This window comes from Pinus tabuliformis, chromosome 8 (assembly GCF_031772625.1).
Source record: "Pinus tabuliformis cultivar Carrire ecotype Pingquan chromosome 8, CPIR1, whole genome shotgun sequence".
In the NCBI taxonomy this organism is placed as follows: domain Eukaryota; kingdom Viridiplantae; phylum Streptophyta; class Pinopsida; order Pinales; family Pinaceae; genus Pinus; species Pinus tabuliformis.
The window spans coordinates 398,074,355-398,096,240 of record NC_142294.1 but is presented as its reverse complement, the minus strand read 5'-3'; positions in this window follow the sequence as shown (position 1 = coordinate 398,096,240).

Genomic DNA, 21,886 nt, shown 5'->3' with positions numbered 1-21,886 from the left:
CCATTTGTTATTCAAGTAGTGCAAGGAAACAATACTTACATTCTTAAAAGTCTTGATGAAACAATTTTGGATGAAGGTCCTGTGAATGGCAGGATGTTGAAGCACTATTTTGACTACTCTCCATGTATATAGCATGGCTGTTCCCCTGTACATAATCTATTATATATAATGTTTTCTTTCAGCATGTGAATACCTCAGTTTGAAAGGTCTTGCAGAATCAGGAAAAGGCTTTTAGTTCAGCAAGTTCCACAAGTATGACAGATTCCAATTTTGAGATTTCAAGGAGGAAAACTCCAAGTTTTGGTAAAAGAAGTCAAAGGGCCAAGGCACTCTGACCTGCTGTTCTTGGTCTTTCAAGAAGAAAAACCATCCCCATGTGGAGCCACTGTTAGATACCTATACCAATAGGTTTTCATATTTCATGATTGGCAAAGGAAAGTTCCAAATATGCTCTGCTTTGGTGATGCAAAGATCCCATATTTCCAAGAGAAGGAAATATGTGTACATAGATTGATGTTGACTCAATTTTGGATGGATGGTCCAACAGCCTAATCTGGATCATGCCATGTTTCAATTTCTTGTTGTAGAATAGAGAAAGAAGTCTGTCCAAACTGTTTAATCTTGCCAGACCATTAGTTAGGTAGAGAATTAAGGTTCCCATCTGCTTAATCTGGGGCCTTGGAAGCAATAAGGCTAGCCTTAGATAGAAAATCAAAAGAAAAAGCCAAAGGAAAAGAAAAGGCACATGAGAGTCTACAAGTCTAAGTGCACCCTCTATGAAGAAACAAAAAATGTTAGGCAAGTAGATGGGTAGGTAGATGGGGTTGCAGAAATGCCATTCCTTTCATTTTGTTGGTCTAACATAAAGGAAACATCAGTGGATAGAGAAGTTCCTCTTCTCCATCACTTTGCAGCAATACAAAGAAGCATGTCTAACTTCCTGATTCCCCCTTACATTCATTGCTAACATCCAAATACCAGATATGTTCATGAAAGAAGTCAAGGTCTTGTGTTGTTTCTTGTTTCTTTAAGAGCCACATTTCTTGTCTAAAATTCTTTTCATTTTGATCTACTTCCTAAACTAAGTTGATTTCATATAAGACTTAGTGTTTTTACCCCCTCATCCACCTCTTCCACTCATATTAACCCCTAACTTCTTATTATTTAAATCCCCTATTTTCCCCTTTTCCCTTACTATTATAAACACTATGGTGTATAAACCCCAAGAAATCTATAAATATTCCCCCCCTTGCCATTATAGCCATATGTCCAAAGTCAGGGATTAAATTGACCTCTGGTTAGTTTAACAACCTAAGCCCTACCCCTTCATTTACCCACTTCATTTAAAGCCATTTACCCACTTCATTTGCAAAAAAGACCTTGTAAAAAAACCACTATTACCCCTAACCCGCGTTATTTGCAAAATGCACCAAAAAACCTATTCTTCCGCTTTACCCAAAGTTTGGCGCAATACACATTTTCATAAACAATACATTGAAAAAACCCATATAATTCGCCAAATTCCAAAGTCCCCGCCAGGCACGTATTTCAAAGAAAATATTAAAATATTCCCGCACTGCTACCGTATTGTCCTGGCGCCTTAGCGATCCGTCAACTGTCGGATCTGGGTTTTTTCATCCGACGGCCCACGTCCATATCGGGTCGGCCCCAATGACCGCACTTTACCGCCCGAGAAACTGTCAGAGGGTGACGTCAAGCCTCTGCCACGTGCCACCCCCATATCTTCTCGGGCCGCCCTCTGACAATTCCATGACCGTATCCAGAGCTGTCCGAGAAAAACCATTTACCACTTGTGCTTTACCGCCATGCCCACGTCATTGCTACATCACGCCACCTCACCGCCGCATCAGCGCCCTGCCCGCCACTGCTCCGACTTGTCCGCCACCTCACGAGTTCCCGTGGACCACTTATAGGTCGCCACGTCACCCGATGATGTCATGCTGATGTCACCCGACCCTGACCCCACCTGATGACGTCATGCTGACGTCATCCAAAAAGAGCGCCAATTACCCAAAAAGTCCATGTTTTAGCCAAAATTCGTGTTTTTTGTCACTTTTACCAAAAAGACTGTTGCTCACCTCTGCATGTAAATTACGACCATCCATCGCCAACCTGCAGAAATTGACCCGAAGACAGTTGGCGCCTTGAACCCACCTGCATTTGTACCAATTGCCGACAATTCACCAGGTATTTATCCAAATCATTCCCTCTGTGCTTGGTTGTGTCCATAATTATCTGAAACTAAGTTAAAAAGAGTGAGGAAGCTTGTATTTACCAGCAAACCCCCGATGGCCAACCTCCATTTTCAATTGTTGAGTCGAAATTCACCTGCAGAGCCTTGTATATCCAAGTTTTCACAGAACTTACAGTCAGGCTGTGCATTCGTGGACTTAAAACCTGAGCTGCGCAAATTCACAAGGAAAACAGTGGTACTAGTCCCTGCATATGCTCAATTAACTCTCTTTGGAACACTTTAAACTATTCTCACCACGGTTTACCCCATTTTTCCTTTCAATTTTCCTCACTGTTGCGAAAGTATCCCTCTGTGTTGTTCTGCCCACTGAAACCAAGTTCTAGTACAAGTCATAGTACTACTTAACCATGGAAACACCAGTGGCCCTGAATATTCAACCTCTGAATGCCCCACAAAGAGAGTTAGAATGGAAGGCTATGGGGGATAAAGATTATCATATGATAGACTTATTCGCAATGAATTCCAAGTTTAATATTCATATCTTAAATGAATTAAAACCTCAACACCTCAGTGGAGCTGATATTTTAGGGATTTGGGACTCCAACTTGCCCATTTACAACCTTCCTCAAGTCAGTGTCCTTCCAGACTTGATCCATAGATGCTGTGAGAACTATCATCCCTGTCAAAGAGCTGTCCTCAGTACATTAGGTGCAGTCTTGTTCCATATCACCCCTGAGGCCATAAATCAAATGCTACACTTTCATTCTGCAAGACCATTAACTCCTCTCTCCATGATGGACTTATTAAACAAGGGGGGCAAGTTGTCCAGTGCCCAGGTCATCAAGATTAATCAGTTATTTATTCAGCCAAGCTCTGAAGCTCTGAGAACACCTCCTATTGGACATCCATATCTCAATGACTTGGGGAAGATGCTGGTGGATTTTATCAGCTATGTCATGGGGTACAAGGGAGTTGAGGATGTTGATGACACCATAATGGCCATGCTGTCCATACTTTCTCCTGGAAAGCCTCCTGCTGTGCACTATGACTATGTTGAGTATATTGCAAATAGGATTCATGAACAACTGATGAATCTAGAAATGGAAAAGGTGTTCAGATACACCTCATACATCTATCATCTGTTCCTATTTTATCAACCTGACAGTTTCCCTATTCCTCTCAAGAAACTTGATGCCCAGGGAAATCCAAGGTCTGTGGTATTTTGGACCTCAGTTTTTCATTGCACCTCTCGTTCACCATACACATACTATGAATTCATAGACCTTTTCATTCATCCAACCATGACTTTGTTATTTGGTGTCCCTCTTCCAAGATTGACCGATGAGATGCAAAGAATACTCCATCTCTCTAATACCTACAACATTGCTGATTGGTACTTTTACCAACACCATACGGTAATCAGAATATATGGTTGTGAGTTGAACCCTTATAGGCTGCCAAGATATGTCCCGATGAGACTATTTGCCTTGGAGTACTTCAGAAAGTTTGGAAATGCAGACCAGGTCCATTTCCACAGCAAAAACAAGAAGGTGCAACTAAATGTCAGGAACGAGCTAGGCATTTCTTTACAACCAAAGGGAGGAGGGATGGAAGGAAGCAGATAGGATCCTAGAGTCCCTCCAATTAGAAACTAGTTTACGCTAGATACCTTATGACCCTAATCATTTCATTTCTCTCAGGAGCGTAAAATATAAATTGGGTGGCTATGCTCACATCAGATTTCCCCACATTGAGAAATATGCCAATTTATTAAGTTGGGAAGAGGGCACTCTAGAAGAACCAATGACTAGAGAGAAAATGCTACAAAGAGAGGCAAAGAATATTGAGAAAGAGGTTGACTTGGAAACTTGTGGGTAGGTTTCCTCTTCATACCAAAGGCAGCTTGGAGCAGCTGCCTCATCTTCGACAACACATAAGCAAGCAGCCAAAGCTACTTATCAGGCTTCCAGCAAAGGCAAAGAGAAGCAGATGGAGCAGGAACAACCACCTCCTATAGCAGAACAACAAGCAGAAAAGCAAGTAGAACAGCAAGAAGAAGGGCAAAAAGAGGGGCATCCAATACAGCAAGAACAAACAGCTGAAGCCCTAGTATCCACTGAGCAGCAGGCTCAATAGAATGTGCCTCCTAGGCAAGAAAAGACAGTGGAGGCCTCAGTGCTACAATCTCCACAGAAAGAAGAAAAGGGAAAGAAGAGGGATAGAGAGCAGGAGACTCCCCTCACAACATCCACAAATCAAGGGGAGAAAAGCCAGAGAATGAATCCCCTCTCCGAGGAAGAAATGCCTATTGGGCAATCATTGGGCATGGGCCCACCGAGCATGGAGGCATCTGCAAGTTCCTTTCAGCAGGAACAAGAAAGAAAAGTTGGAGGAGAAGTCAGCTCCTCAAGCCAGCAACAGAAATCTGAAACAAGCATCAAACAACAATTTATTGATATAAAAAAGAAGAATGAGCCACTTAGGATACAACTATACAATCACTTATTGAAAATGGATCCTACAAACCAGCATAGGTTGATGTCTGCATATGATGTAGAAGAGGGCAAAATGATAATGAGTCATTTCATGCCAACCATGTTGTAGCCACAGTCAGTTGCAGACTATATAAGGACAACCCTTGAGGTCCTTGCAAAAGACATCCACCCTATGGATCAGATTGAATTGCACAAGAAAATGGGTGAGATGGTGTATGCCACCCTTGCAGACAAAACATTGGTAAATTATAGGTTGGAAAATAGCCTAAACAATACAGCTGCCCAACTATAGTTGGAGAAAGCATCCTCTCAGGCAAAAGACAACCGAATCAAAGAATTGGAGGATATCATCATAGAACTTGGGCATGATCCCAAGGACACCAAAGCTATACAAGCGCTGTTGAAACTAAGAGATGCAGATATGGCAGCACTAAGAAAAATGGTTAAGATCCCAGCAACTCTTCACCCACAAACAGAAGAGGTTGCCCAGCTAAGGCATGACCAAGATGCAGCAAGCATGCTGATATCATTATACAAACAACTGATCCAGACAGAAGAGAAATTGGGAGAAACAGAGGCTGCACTGCAGGCAACCCTACAACAGAAGGAAGGAGGCCAAACATCTCAGCCACCTCCACAAATAATCAACCTTGAGGAACCCCCTCAAACTAGTGCTCCTCCTACAGAGCAGACAGCTCAAACAGTGCCATCTACATCAGCACCAACACCAACATCAGAGCAGGCTCCAAGCCTTGACATGCAGAAGCTGAAGAATGAAATCCAGGCCCTAGAAGCCCAAATGGCAGAGCTAAATGAAGCTAGGGAGAATTTAGCTAAGCTGAATGAAAAATATGACAAATCCAAGCAAAGTGTAGCAGAAAAAGGAAGAGAAATAAAGGCCCTTAAGGAGAAGATAAAGGAGCTGGAGAAAGAGCTCACCCTTGATAAAGTGGTGGCTGAGGTCAAGACAGTTTTATGGGCCAACATTGGCCAATCAATCACAGATCAATGGCAGTATATAGAGACCATTCATGAGCAAATGGAGCTCATAGGCAAAGCACACAAGGAAGTCCAGAGAGCAAGGGCATCTCTAGGAAATATGCCTGAGATAGCCAACAGAATGATTAACGTGCTCAATAACCGTACAGGTCCTCAGCTGGCAGCAATGGGAATCCCCAATAGAACTAAAACCATCCTGCTGATAAAGAGGGTCCTTACATTGAGAAGCCTGGTACAAACATTGGAAAGAAGAAGCCAGGACATGCAAACAGAAGTAAACAAGTTCATGGATAAGTTTGCAACATTACAAAGCAGAGGTCTTCCTGGCTTACTGAACAATGCAGGGAGGCTGCTATCACATGAGAACTATGCAAAAAGGGTCAACACATTTGCCACCAATCAGATCACTGTAAGACCAAGTACCTCAGAAGAAATAGGGCCAGCATCCGGGTAAAGTCTCTATGACAGAATAGAGAACTTATTTTTTATTATGAATGAGATCAAACATTTGTTTGAAGTGCCTCAACACTTCTACAAATATACAGAGGCAGATGAGACCTTGGATGCAATTTTGAGACATCAATTGCCCACACAGGAATGGTGGACCAAAATGATACAGTTGATACTGTAATCAAGAGCCTTTCATCAAGTTTTTTAATCAAAAAACATAGGTCATCATGTACACGAAAATTTGATGCACTCAGTATTCCTGGAGAAGAATAGATCGAGCCAAGTCAGCAAACCAATTTGGCCACTAAAGCAGCACTGACAGCTACAGCATGACTAAGCCATAAAGACACATCATTCAGCATTAATACAGAACGCTCAACCGACTCAGTGGCATCCAAAGGTCAAAAAGACTTCTGACAGACTTAAAGAGCATTCATTTTGTATTTAGAGCAGTAATAACTTCCTTATCTGCTATTTCTGTAAAGTTGGTGAACGCATTTATTTCTCAAGTGACTCAGTGGTTCAGATATTTTGTATCACCGATTGTATATATTCCCCCTCGCCGAAGATAGCAGGGGTTGTTGTTGATTTTCTATTTTAGAGATCTTATGCCGTAAATGTTCAGAATATTAATACAAAAGCTGATCGAATTTCCAAAGTTCTGGGTTTTCTGAGGCGTTGTGTGTGTTTGTTGAATGCTACAGGATTCCTGCGTATATCATGACACAATGAGTTTCCTTTAAACTTTTCATTAGGTGTTTTATTATTTCTTCATAACCCATTCATGTTCTATGCTTCACAGTTAATGGCAAAGAAAAAGAATAGTTTCAGGATTTATTCATAGAATACCCTGATCTCAATCTATGCTGTTATAAATGTTTTCTTCAGTTATAGTTATAAGGGTGTAATTCTTAATTGCTGCACCTCCAGACTATATCTTTCACAGTGGTTATTGTTCAAGAATTCAAATCTGCTCCTGTGCAATATATCTCTTTCTCACACCCTAGCTTAGTGGAAAATTCTTAATTGCCTTCCACTGGTTAAACATACTTCACCATCACAATTTCAAGTTTGTTTCATGAAATATTTGAATGGCCCTGCAGTTTCAACAATCTCACTCAACATTTCAAATAACCTGTAGCCACAGACTCCATTGCCCAATGGACTAAAAATTGTCTGAAGATTTCCACCTTAGGTACTGAAGACATCACTCAACCAAAACATTAAACAAAACTGAACTCATAACTAGCCTAAAATCCTCACAAAACAGAGATAAAGCTTAAAGAGAGAGCCCTCTCTGATTACAGTTTGGCTAGAAACTGTAATCCAAAGCTTGGTTAGTGGTTACCCCCGGCGTATTCCCTTGGGAGTCAAAGGGAACAACCTGGGAGCTAACATGATGTCTGATAGAGTAGTCGACATGGATGATGACATCATTAAAAACATATGCAACACATTAACAACAAGATTCATATAATTGCATACAAATCCGTTCATATACATGTATGTAAGTTAAACAACATATATCATTAAGAAAACCAGAGCAGTACAACTACAATAACAACATATGCATGAAAATGTGTTGGCTGTTATTATATAGAAGTATAAGTCACAATCATACAAAACACCATGTAAACCTGCTAGCCCCATCAGTGGAGCGTTACAGCCACACCCCCCTGCTCCTCCAAAGAGATATACTAGCTCTGTGTAGTGAAGAAGCCAAGGCACATTATAATACTATCCAAGCCTTCTTCAAGATAATATTAGTAGAAGCTTGGCTAACCAAAAGCCCTTACAATGAGTTATGAGGGACTATTTATAGCAAAGGGTGGGGTGACCCTTGACATTCCCCTTTGTGACAATTCAACTACCCTCATGGCCCTTCACCTACTCTATGACTGTTACATCCAACTGTTGACACTTGACTTACACTTGACATGACTCAACATTACAATGCACATGTACCCATGTGAGACAACATGGCTTGAGCAATCCATGCAAGACATCACTAACACTTGGTCTGCTATAGTGAGACCAACTCTTTGAAATGCTTGTGATGGTGAAGTTGGTGAGCTGATGCCAAGCTTGTTCATCCGTGATGGTGTGCCTGCACCTCATGGTGACATCTTCGTGAAGCGAACTCTTTCCTCCATTGCAACCGGTGCATTGGTTCGACCCCTTCATCCAATTTGTCTGCTAACATGTGCATGGTCTTCTTGGGTACGATTGAACCTGCAACACACTGATGCATAGTGTCTATGCTAATCTTCAAATGTGTGTTGGTGGGCATGCACATCAACTTGCCAAAGTGCACGTTCAGCCCCAGTTGGACTTTCTTCTTGCCTTCACCTTGGTGAGTGTGTTGAATGGGTTGGATTGCATGTGTGCGCTCAATCGACATACATGTTGTTGGATCCTTTGTATGTGATCAACAACACTACCCACCATGTTTGCTTTGTGTCAGCTACTAGGATGGATCCTTAACTTGTATTGGAGTAGTTTCTTCCATGGGTGCATGTTTAACCCATTGCTATTCCTGTTCCTATGGAAACTCATTGGACTATATATGCAACTTCATGTTCTTCCTGAGTTGTTGCTTTAGCACATGCGTATCCTTCTTTGTTCCATCTTCTGCCTTCACGCGATATTCATTTTGCTCCATCACTTCATAGCCCAAGTCTCCAAAGTTGCTTTTCATTATTAGTGGATCTGCTTGATCTTGCAACTTTGCTCTACCTCTATGTTGTCAACAACCTAAGTCCTCTTGCATTTGTTGTGTTTGCTTCATTCGCTGCGTTTGTTACATTCAATACTCTACCTTCAGCTGTTGTTCATGATGTTTCTCGTTGTGATGTCGTTGCTTTATGTCCTTTTCCACGAACAACTTAATGTCCTCGCGGGTAGGTAATCCCCATAGACTCTTGATCGACTACATCCCCAAGCATGCTCTGAACATTTTCTTCATATTTGATCTCTTGGAAACAATTGTACCTATACTACTGAGAGGTAGATGAACACCTCTGATGCCTAGAGACATGGAAACACTCACAACAAGTAATCTGTCAGTCAAAAACCAAAATGAACATGAGAATTGACTTGCAACGTACTAGGGTGAATGATCATGAAGGTTGCATAATGTCGGCCAAGAGATCGGGAGACTCATTGCGAAGACTGCACAGGGCACAGAATGGGATGTTGGGAAACTGATAGACTGCTGGAACTACAAAATGCACAATCCAGTTGGGTAGTTGGTTGCTACGATTGTGCAATGCGTGATTCCAGCTAGGAAAGACTGTTGGCCCACAGACAGGTTTGCGCAAATTTTTGGGCCAAGTAGCCACTGACCTCCATAAATGTGCAATTCAGTATAGGAGGTCAGTGTTGGGCTAGAATGCGCAAATATGGAGAGGAAGGTGAGAATTCCTTCTCCAGATTATGCACTGCAGTGTTGGTGAAGGTAGAGACTAGGCCAAGGTTGGCTCGACTCGCCAGCAGGAAACCGAAACCAAGTAAGTCGATGAAATGCATGGCAACACTAAGTGATAGGAGAAATGATAAACAGTGTATGAAAAACATGAGTGGAGGATTGAGAAAACAGATCAACATTCATGTGGGTGAGGTTGTTCACCAGTTGGGTGAACATCTGTGCAAAACAGTTTCATGCATACGAAAATAGTGAGATATGAACGAAAATTGAAATAGAGTTAAGACAAGATAGAATACATGTAAACAACAACACGCATTCAAATAAATCAAGCAAACAGTACTCATACAAGTGAAAACCCAAAAAGCAACATAAATGCAGCACAAGGCATGGGAAGCGAGCTTACAACAAAACAATTGAGTTGAATGTGCCAGCTGCTCCTAGATGTGATGTGGGAAGTCAGAGCTAGAAGGTTGATGCAAGGAAGGAGCTCTGCAACATCTCGTTGATGAGTTTTGATAACATATAGGTTGTGACATGCATGTCACAAATGTAGGGGAAGTGACACTTGGAGGGAGGTTTCTGAATTACTCCTTGCATGTATCCTCCAACTGCTAAACAAAAATCCATGAAATAAGGGAAGCCTTTGCATGATGCGTTGGGAGAAGAAACCTATTCATGCAAGTCTATTTTGCTCTGTCCTGGAGGGAACTGGTCAACTCAGTTGCACATGCAAACGACTGCTTAACTGCTGGAGAGAAATGCTCATTTCTAACTATCAGCTGGGCTAACTACCCAACGGGATTGAGAAATTTTTGGGCATAGTAGCTAATTGCTGCCCAGATTTGTATAAATCCTGTGCTGAACATCCTGTTGATGGAAAAAATTGCACAAATCCTGCTAGGAGGGTTGGCTAGTAGGATTGCGCAATCCTAGAGCCCAACAAGCTATCAGAAGGAATTGCGCAATTCGTGGATGGAAGGCTGGTTTCCCTCCAAAAATACGCAAATTTTATTGTGAAGTTGCTCAGCCTGTAGCTGGACCAAGTCCAAGTGAGCATCCTATGAAGGGAAAAGATCAAATTGTGATTGATAAGCTACCTTTGAGCAAGAAAGACACTGAAGCTTGAGGAGTTGATGAAGTAAGGAAAGCTACTATGAAGGTTTGTAGGGAGGCTCCAAAACAGGCCAAGGAAAAATTTTGGAGGGTGGTTGTAGCTTCTACAACACTTGGCGACTCACTGGTAGAACTCCAACTCTCTGAATGGACCTTTTCATGAAAACAAGTCTAACACCTCTCGAAGTATTGTTCAACTCTTAGGTCATCTTTGCTTCACACTAGCTTGATGTAAGATGTAGCATCTGCCAGACTCTTGGTCGATTGAAAAACATTCCAAGCCAAGGAAACACAGTTTTTTCGATTGGGGTTGAGGGGTATATGGTTGCACAAGAAATACAATTGTCAGAGTCTAAGTTTCATCTCTTGTGTTTCTCCACTACTAGCAAGCCTGGACAGTACCCCGGTGGAGTCACATAGGAACACAAGCATGGCTCCATTGCCAGCAAGCCAGGTCCATACCCCAGAAGAGTTGCTTGCATCACCTCCCTGCGTAGGAAGCCTTTCTCTTCTTTCACCTTATTCATTTTTCTTTTTGATTTTTTTGACTTTTAATTTTTTTGATTTTTCATTTTCACTATGCATAACACTTATTCATTTCAGAGGTGGAAGAGGGATCCCGACCTATTGAGAGAAGAAGAGGTTGTTCCAATACAGAAGTAGTTTAATGTATCTCTAACGTGCCCATTAAGGTTTTTCCCCTCACCTTACTCTACCTGATTGAGCTGACAAGGGTTAACCCAAAAAAATCGACTAGAGAAGGTGACACTAGTTAGCGCACAAGTGTTGTGTTTACACCAAGGTTCACTTCAAAGAGTACATATTTTCCTTCAACGTATCATGGACTAAGAGTAACAAGTTCATCATATGGAGGCAAGATGACAGATAACCAAGTAGTGATAGTTGTACAAACTCTCTTGTACTTTACCAAGCTCATTTCATGAGTCACACATGGTTTCATGCAAACTATCCTATGAACGAAACAAGTGAAAGAATTAACAATCAACAAAGAAAAACAAGAGTAGAAGTGAAAATGAAAGAGAAACAAGTAAACAAACAAGCAAGAAAACAAACAGACAAATCATGTAATCAAACAAGCATGCAAGCAAACAACTGAAAGAAAACACTACTAATTTTTTTGCTGCAGAAATAAAAGGAAAATTGTGTTGCGGATGCACTAAGTAGAAGAATATATTGTGTTTATGAACTGCATTATAATAAAATATAATTTAAATTTCTAGAGCAAATTAAAGAATCTTCCCAAAGAGAACTTGAATATAATTTTTTTATGGCAACAATCTCAGCAAGCTAGTAGCGAGGAAAAACAATGAGACTAAAGTATTAATGAGGATCAATTATTAAATTTTAAGAAAAGAATATATGTCCCCAACCAGATTTTAGTTAGGAAACTAATTCTACACAAATTTCATAGGATTCCTTACACTGCCCATCCCAAATATCAAAAAATGTTTTCAGCAATTAAATAAGATTATTTTTGGCCAGGGATACGCAGGGATATTGCAAAATATTTGAAAAGATGTTTAGAATGTGAGCAAGTAAAAGTTGAGCATCTACATCTTGTTGTTCTTCTTCAACCAACGCCTATACCTGAATGGAAGTGGGAAATAATCACACTTGAATTTATCACCGGATTACCCATATCTAAAAAGAACAATGATTCAATCATGGTGATTGTGGATAAACTCAGTAAAACAACTCATTGCATTCCATTACAATATACCTTCAAAATAGTTAAAATTGTTGATATTTTCATGAGAGAAGTATTCCACTTGTATGACATTCTGATCCAGATCTTGGGGAGGGCCCGAAGATCTTAAGAATTGTCACATAAAGAAAAGAACAAAAAAATAACCCAAACCAGAAAAGTAAATCATGAAGCAACTTTTATTAGATCAGAAAATGATAGTTGCAACTACATTAGGTTGGACAATTTGTCCTCTTATAAAAAGACGATTTTTATTTATAACATTTTTTAGTTACATTACCATGGGTAAATACCATGGGTGTATTTCCATTCGGATCATTCCTCCTTGTTTAGGAAGAAATGTTCCCCATTGCGTGAAGTTCCCTCCAGAGATTCTTTTTTCAAAGATGAGTTGTGGATGACCAAGTGTTGCTGAACACAAGTGTTTTGCGTGGTTGACCAGTAATCAAGGCTTTGTGGATGAACCATAACCGTGATTCACGAAGATCCAAGGAGAGAGTTATTGAAGCAAACAAAGTTTGCACTTCCTGTTAACTACTCCAAAAAACTTGGAATATAAATATCTCCATTGAGATAAAAGAATATATATTAGAAAGTATGAATATGATGATGATACAAATGAGAGTGAGGGTCTTGTATATATCTCTCAGTAAGAACCATTTCACGAGAGGTCATGTCTCCTTAGACATGCCTCTTTGTTTAACTAATTATTAATTAACTAATCGTTATTACAATTATTTGTATTTATATTATTTATATATATTTTATTTCTAACAGATACCTTGTAATGCTTGTGAGCCAACTGTGATATTGACAGTGTGTGGCAAAGAAAATGGATTTCATTGGCAAGGGTTTTGCATGGTTTGTTATAGACAATTTTGTGCCTTACAGCAACAAGCATGAATTGTCAATAATCCAAGGGATCCAAAGTTCCCTAAACATGATGTTCCTACCCCTAGATGAACAAGGTCAGCAAACCAACAGCTCTCAGATCAGTTCTCCACCCGAAAACACTCAAAAACAAGCAATCCTGAAATCAAAGCAGGTGCTCCACTGGGTTTCTGCGCTGAAACACAACTGCTCCATGGTGTACCTGCGTTGCAAAGCAGGTAGAACAAAGCCCACCTGCGTTGGGCGAGTTTGGACATGTGGCACAGTGTGTCATTGCTTTGGAATCTTCCAAAAATGACACTTGGATCAGGTATTTCGCCTTGTGATGAGTCAAAGGCTTTGTTTCTCCAAGTGGAAGCAAGGTTCACCAAGTGGACTCAAGAACTGAAGATCAACTAAAGATTAACTGAAGAGAGAGAGGACACAAGGCAGCTACACATCAGTTGCAAGCTGACTCATCCTTTCTCAATTCATCTATATATTGAGCTCTCTCCTATGAGCTCAGGAGGCTGGATTTTTGTGCAAAGTAATTATATGCTGTTCGTTTCATTCTTGAGTTATTGGGTGATTGTTTGAGAGAGGTGAAGAAGAGCAATTCTTTCTGCTGGGAGGTGTTGCTGGGTTGGAGCCTACAATGGTTGTAATCCTCTCAGAACCTTTATTTCTTCATTAATAAAAGCTATTGAGGTTCTTCTATGTGCTTTTGTTCAATTATATATTGTGATGATTGCATGTTTGGTTTACACTAATCCATGAACCAGTTATGATTGCATGCCTCTTGTAGTTTCCTTCTTTGTCATTGTGCAGGATCTCATTGTAGCTGGGCGAGCAGAAGGACAAAGAGCTAGGAGCAAGCGGCCAAAGAGGAGAGTTTGGATTCGACATTAAGCGCAAGGCAACGGTTAGTGCTCTCTCCATCCTCTTTTGCTTTCATAAAGAAGTAAACCTTCATTAGTTTGTTTTACAGTTGTTGCTAAGGAACTGTCACCCTTAGAGTGGGTTAGGGTCATCCGAGTCAGATACTTTTCCCTACAACAAACTGGCGACTCCGCTGGGGATCGTATCCGTTTGATTGTGTTTGTAGTATATTTGCTATTCATTTCCTGAACAAAAGAGTACCAAATCAAAAAGCTTTTGACTATATCAAAAGCGAAGTAGAGGGGCTGCTACTCTTGCTCATTGTCTGAGCAGATTCATGATTTGAAGAGCTGATCTACAAAGATCCTTGTAAGCTCTTAGTGATAGCTTTGCACCTTCTAAATCATCCCTTTGAGTATGCTTGACTGAATGCTTCTGATTTGAGCAAAAACCGTGCATTTTTGAGAAAATTATGACCCGGAGACTGTGAAAACGCAACTCTCGTTTTCCAAAGTAGGTAGTACACAGGCTACCTGCTTTGCAACGCAGGTCCCGAACTAGCTACCTACGCTGAGAGCCAGTTTGACTGTGCAGAGCCTGCGTTGACCCAAATTTGCTTAGTGCATTTGGGGTTTCCTCCTTTCTCTTGCCTGTTTTCACTTAGTTTTGCTGCTAGGTGTCAGTCTTGTGCCTGTTTTGAAACCAATATTACTTGCCATCATTCTGCCTCTGTTATATAACGAAATTGTACTTGTTCTTTGTATTTCTTGCTCATTTACAATTTCCCATAACGAAAAGTAAACTAGTCATGCTTTTGGCCTCTTAGATCTGAACCTGTGTTAGGCGTTTTGCTGGTCTAAAGAGTTAGCTTGTTTGCTGTCCATAGCTGATTAGTCATTTTACTTTCGTTAGTTTGGTTTGATTTCATGTATTTCCAGTGATTAAGCAAGTGAATCTTAAGGTGTCTTTTGATTTTGGACAAGCTTGTTTACTTTCGCTTTAAATCGAAATCAAAGTTATATAACCACTTTCTTTTTGTATCCATCCACATTAAGAAAGGGAAAAAGAAAATACATGCGTTGTGCATTTTGCATTTGACTGTGTGCTTGACGATTTAGGAAAATTTGCATTTTAGTGTGTGCTCTATGATCTGTGTGAAAAGATTTGCCTTTCTTTTCCCTCAGTAGTTAAGGTTTTCAAAGTTGAAAGATTGAAAAGTTTGCTTCTCATCTTAGACTGCATTAAGGAATTTGTTATATACATCTCGTGGTGATCCTTAAAGGCAAACTGATAAGCAAGATCAACATTAAAATAAATCCAATTTACATAACAACGCTTTGTAACATAATGCAAACATCTAGAGGTCTAGGTAGAGACGTGTTCCGGCGTCGTTAAACATAGTGACTGTCGATCTCTACGAAGGTGGGTGATTCCTCCTGAGAGTCGGTGGCACTAATACGGACTTGTGCTCCCATGTACCGTCGCGTATATATTGGGAGACCCCTATAGGCAATTATCCTTTATCCATAGGAAGCCGTGTCGACCGCCCTACTGATCGCGATGCAGTGAACACAGCATTCACGAAGATCGACCACCCATACCGTAAAACGTATTCTGTGGTTTCGCGAAAAGTTTGGCACACCCTCTGCCTAGAACTCCAGAGCAGTTTCTTTTGGCCTTTTTCAAACTCTATAACTGAAAAAGTCCATCCGAGCATTTGTCACTTCGGGCTCGTTAAAACATCGAAGGCGACTAGAGTCATCTTTAGCTTTTTCTCGACTCTTAAAACATGAAAAAGCAAGTTTGTGTCTAAAAGCGTCGTTAATAAAATTTATTTTAAGCGGAACAAAATCACCTGTTATTCCCACGTTGATCTTTCAGTTGAAAAGTATGGAGCCCACCAACCAAGGAGGCAACCTTGGCGGAAGTCCAAATCCCTTCTCCTCTTGGGGAGATGTTGGTGCGCCTCATATGGCAACATTGTCACTTCCAGGATTGACAATTGGCCTACCTGTATGGCTCTTTTCAACTAATGTAGTCTAGATCGCCACTAATCCTGAGCAGTCGAATCAACAGTCAGACCAGTTTAGGACTACCCACCAGCCTTCCACTTCTTACAATACTTCCTCTGATCCTTCATCTTCGCGAGGTAGAACTGGCAAAAGTCAGCCTCCCAAGGAGAAGAAGGAAAGGAAGAAGAGAGAAAAGAAGCAGAAGGAGCCTACGGCGAAGACGTCTGGGGGCAAGCAAAAGACAGCTGACAAAAACCCACACACTGCACCGACCGGGCCTAAATCGCCATGTGTCATTTTCGAAGGGGCCCACTTCCATCGTGATTGTCCTTGTATTCCCCGGATACTAAGGGACTGGTCCCCAAGATTGCACAATCCGGTAGCATCAACCTCTGGCAGTCATGTTGATTGCAGTCTGTCAACTAGCGAGAGTGAAGGACGAAGAGGGAGACCAAGATCACCCTGTATATTGTGTGAAGGCGAGCATGCCATCCACAGATGTCCATTCTTAGATGAGGCAAAGAGAGTTTTGGAAGATCGTCCGGTTTCGCCGTTACGACTTCCTCCTGGATACCAAAAACTCGCACCTAATCCCTCGATAGTTGAAAATCCAGCTGACCCGCCCAAGTGGTCCGCTGAAGTGTCGGTCATTGAGAATGAGCCTACTGGATCCAGACCAGACGAAAGTCTAAAGGTCGAAACGGCAGTTGACCCGGTTCTTCCTTTAGAGGTTTCATCATCCAATGACTCCGTCATTGAAGACCCATCTTCAAATGACACCCTCACTGAAGAGGATAAGGATGACACCGTCCATATTCTTTTCATCAACACAGACTCTGATGAGCATCAGGGCAATGCGCCCATTCCTTTATCGCAGGAAGGAACATCGTCAGGGTCGTATCCGGCCGTATATTCAGTCCCACCACCAAGCAACCTAGTTGTGTCCTTTGATTGGAATCAACTAGGCAGACCCCGGTTACCAGCCAGTATCCCATTCAGAATCATAGTCCAAATCTACAGAATGGTGATGGCCAGAACTGTCATTGATGAAGGGGCATCTGTGAGTATCCTTTCCTCTGTTGCTTGGAAAGCACTGGGTTGCCCGACGCTTTTACCTGAGATGAGAAATCTATCAGGTTTTGATAAAGGAACCAGTCATCCGTTAGGGATTCTCCCCAATGTTCCAGTTACATTGAAAGGGAAGTCAGTTCGCATGAACGTCATGGTCGTCCAGGGACCCTTGGCATATAACTTACTCCTTGGACGAGACTATATATATTGCATGGAGGCAATAGTGTCCTCGCTCTTTAGAGTCATGTGTTTTCCGCACGAAGGAAGAATGGTCCAGCTAGTAGACCAACTTTCATTTCCAGGATCACGCATTGCAAATAGTCAAATACCATCCCTTAACAGTTTATTCGCTCAAGGAATGCCACCGCCTCCGGTTCTACTTCCCGATGAATGCGAGTAATCAGGAAAGAAAGAACTGGGACCCAGGGGGCATGCACCCTGGCCTGCCTCGGGCAGAGAAAACCTTAGGTATAAAGTTAATTTCCGCAGAAGGATGGACTAGTCCGTACCCCGTCCGGCAGAGGAAGAGAGGGTTGTTCTAGGATAAAATTCTTCTGTCAAAGTTATGTGAGCGAAGAGATCGCTCCCTTTGTCTAAAGAAGTGGGCTCTCCTAAGGAGGGGGTCTATTTGTGGCAGCAAGAAGGCACCATCTTTGAATGTCAAGCCTCACCCATTAAAACAAGCGGTTTTGAAGGATAAGTAGGGGCAGTCTTCAAAGAAAGAGATGAAATTGCTGCAACAAGTAGTCACCATCCCTAGCAACCTAATGATAGACATCGCCGAAAAGAGAGTTTAGTTTGCGGCAGCAAACAAAACCATTTTTCGGATGATAAGTAAGAGATGGCCGAATCTCGAAATTATACTTTATACCTGGGGGCATGCAAACCTTTTGGAGTGCAAGCACGGGACGACTATTTATTTTTTTAAATTTTTAGGTCCTCCCTTTAAACCTGTAGGTCTAACCCGTTAAACTCGTAGGATTAGCTGTTTCTAGCTTGCATAAAGAAAGGATGAAGGGCAAAAGTTAAAACCTGCCAATTTGGAGTAATTAGCGAGGTATCGCTCCTTAAATAAGATTACCTCACCTAAAGCATTCCTTGTATTAAGACTGGTATATTCGAGCAGTTTTAGCAATGTTCATGCTCGTTAAAAAATAAACGCAAGAATCGAGCAGTTTTTGTGCAGAAGTTCATGCTCGTTAAAAAATAAACGTAAATTGTGAGCAATCTTTCCCTGGCAGTTCAAGCTCACCCAGAAAAAATGAACCGGTAAACAACCTCGAGAAATGTAACCTTTGAAAGCCATATTAAAAGCCCTTGGTCGTGTTTATATGCCATCACCTCCATCCGTTCATTTGGCCAATCGTTCACCTCCATATGTTTGTTTACCCATTTTGAGGAACAGCTGCGAAGAGTGATTTCACTTAGCCATCCTTGTGACACTGCCGTGATTGGAGAATTCCAACCTGTACCTGGAATCTGCTGCTATTCCTGTTCATCACTCGTTCCTCAAAAGACGAGTCTTCTTTGAGCTCTTTTCACTGACTCGTAAAATATGAAAAGTCTGCCGAGTTTTGGCCTTCCAGCTCGTTAAAGCGACCGGAAAGCTATCCCTCCTCTAGATTTTAATCTTTTTGGACCTGAGGGATTATTGCACAAAAAGATCGAGTGCTTGTTTTGTTCGGCTCATTAAAGCAACCGAAAATTCATCCCTTCTGTATTGTTTTAAACTTTTTCGGACTTAAGGGATTAGATGACGAAAAAGGAATCTTGGAGTTAACTTTTCGTACCTTTTCAGACTCTCTAAAAATGAAAAGGACCGAGTTTTCCTTGTCGTTAGACTCGTTAAAATGATTAAATAGCGACAAACTTGTCTTTAGACGAGAACGAGTTTCCCTATCGCTAGGCTCGTTAAAACATAGCGATGGGCTTGCCCGAAGGGCAGGTTATAGAACAAGCATATGTTATCCTCCTCAAGCTTGACAAAAATAAAGAGGTACTGGTCAGCAATGACTGGGGAAGAATTGGGAGAACCTCACAGTATTAATGGTAGCAAGTCGCTCTTGAACATGACACTTTGTCCTCCGTCCGCATCGGGTTGGGTTGTTTCATTCACCGGTCGCAGAATCATGGTCCTCGCCACACCATCCACAATTGGGGTAATGCTACTAATCCATCACATCAATGTTGTTATATGTTCAAGAGATGTGGTTCTGTAAAGAGTCAACCCTGTTCCACCCACTGCCATACATTATCCTTCATCCACTTCATGACCGCCACCCTGAATCATACATCACAGTTTGTTTTCACCTCATCATAATCGCTAGCTCCGTTCCGTGTCACTGATGTGGGATTCATTAAGGCCCTCCTTTGACGGATCGCTCCTTGTCGACATCAGCTCATTATCCAAGGAGTTGATCTAGGAACACCCCCCTCAGTACTTTGAAGCTTGCATGCCTCAATGGCAAGTTTCTCACTTCCGGCGACAGGTATACATCAATGACCTTCGACCAGAAGATTTTGCATGGTGGTCGACGCCAAGTCCTTTATTCCCACCATGTAGATTGTACTGCCGTACCTTGAGAGTCATCATCCTTATCGGTGATTCCTCTCGCGCTTGTTAACGGTTTACATTATTGACCGGTAATCAAGCGATGTCTTTCCATGTTCGACTTCAAGAAATTCTCACATGGATCGACTTGTACATCGAGTGAAGATCGGAAGAGATTGAAGACCCCGGATCTAGTTTCATCCATCCGGGCTGCGATATATATTCAGGACATAAAGACATTTGATATGTACATCATTGCAGCAGATGATCATCCTTTTCAAAGGATGGTAAATTCGGCAGAGAATTATCAGTCTAGCATCAGACGATCGTCTGTTCTATGTACCAAAATGTATTTATAAAGCTGAGCATGGGAATGCCCGCCTCAGCTAGATCATGAAAAATGTATGAAAAATAATGTATTGTATTGTATCTTATTACACGACACTTCTCAGCAGATCGAATGAACTTCAGATCCTCTCAATAAAGCATTTCACCCGATAAACGACCTCATACTTTAGGGGGCATCTGTTATAGACAATTTTGTGCCTTACAGGAACAAGCATGAATTGTCAATAATCCAAGGGATCCAAAGTTCCCTAAACATGATGTTCCTACCCCTAGAGGAACAAGGTCAGCAAACCAACAGCTCTCAGATCAGTTCTCCACCTGAAAACACTCAAAAACAAGCAATCCTGAAATCAAAGCAGGTGCTCCACTGGGTTTCTACGCTGAAACACAACTGCTCCATGGTGTACCTGCGTTGCAAAGCAGGTAGAACAAAGCCCACCTGCGTTGGGCGAGTTTGGACATGTGGCACAGTGTGTCATTGCTTTGGAATCTTCCAAAAATGACACTTGGATCAGGTATTTCGCCTTGTGATGAGTCAAAGGCTTTGTTTCTCCAAGTGGAAGCAAGGTTCACCAAGTGGACTCAAGAGCTGAAGATCAACTAAAGATTAACTGAAGAGAGAGAGGACACAAGGCAGCTACACATCAGTTGCAAGCTGACTCATCCTTTCTCAATTCATCTATATATTGAGCTCTCTCCTATGAGCTCAGGAGGCTAGATTTTTGTGCAAAGTAATTATATGCTGTTCGTTTCATTCTTGAGTTATTGGGTGATTGTTTGAGAGAGGTGAAGAAGAGCAATTCTTTCTGCTGGGAGGTGTTGCTGGGTTGGAGCCTGCAATGGTTGTAATCCTCTCAGAACCTTTATTTCTTCATTAATAAAAGCTATTGAGGTTCTTCTATGTGCTTTTGTTCAATTATATATTGTGATGATTGCATGTTTGGTTTACACTAATCCATGAACCAGTTATGATTGCATGCCTCTTGTAGTTTCCTTCTTTGTCATTGTGCAGGATCTCATTGTAGCTGGGCGAGCAGAAGGACAAAGAGCTAGGAGCAAGCGGCCAAAGAGGAGAGTTTGGATTCGACATTAAGCGCAAGGCAACGGTTAGTGCTCTCTCCATCCTCTTTTGATTTCATAAAGAAGTAAACCTTCAGTAGTTTGTTTTACAGTTGTTGCTAAGGAACTGTCACCCTTAGAGTGGGTTAGGGTCATCCGAGTCGGATACTTTTCCCTACAACATTGTTGATCCATAACCATGATGAATGAAGATCTGAGGATAGAGATAACTTGTAATTCTGGTGGGCCAACTGTGAGGTGGACAATGTGTTTCCAAGCAAATGGATTTCACTGGCAAGGGCTTTTCATGGGTGACCCATAATCTTGATGAATGAAGAGCCGAGGATAGAGATACCTTGTAATGATGGTGAGTCAACTGTGAGGTGGACAGTGTGTGGTCGAGAAAATGGACTTCATTGGCAAAGGGTTCTGTGTGTTTGACCCATAACTATAACGAACGAGGGTTCGAGGATAGAGATACACTATAATGAACCTGGATATCACTTGTCGCTATATCCGGTAGAAATGCAGTGGCTTATCTTTATATATTCTCACTATCCAATGAGATGTTGTAAAGGGTTCCTCCAAATACTCAAGTTTCAAAAATTTATTCCCTCGACAACAAAGGTGAAGCAACAATTAACATACCGCTTATCGTTTCCTTTGTTGGA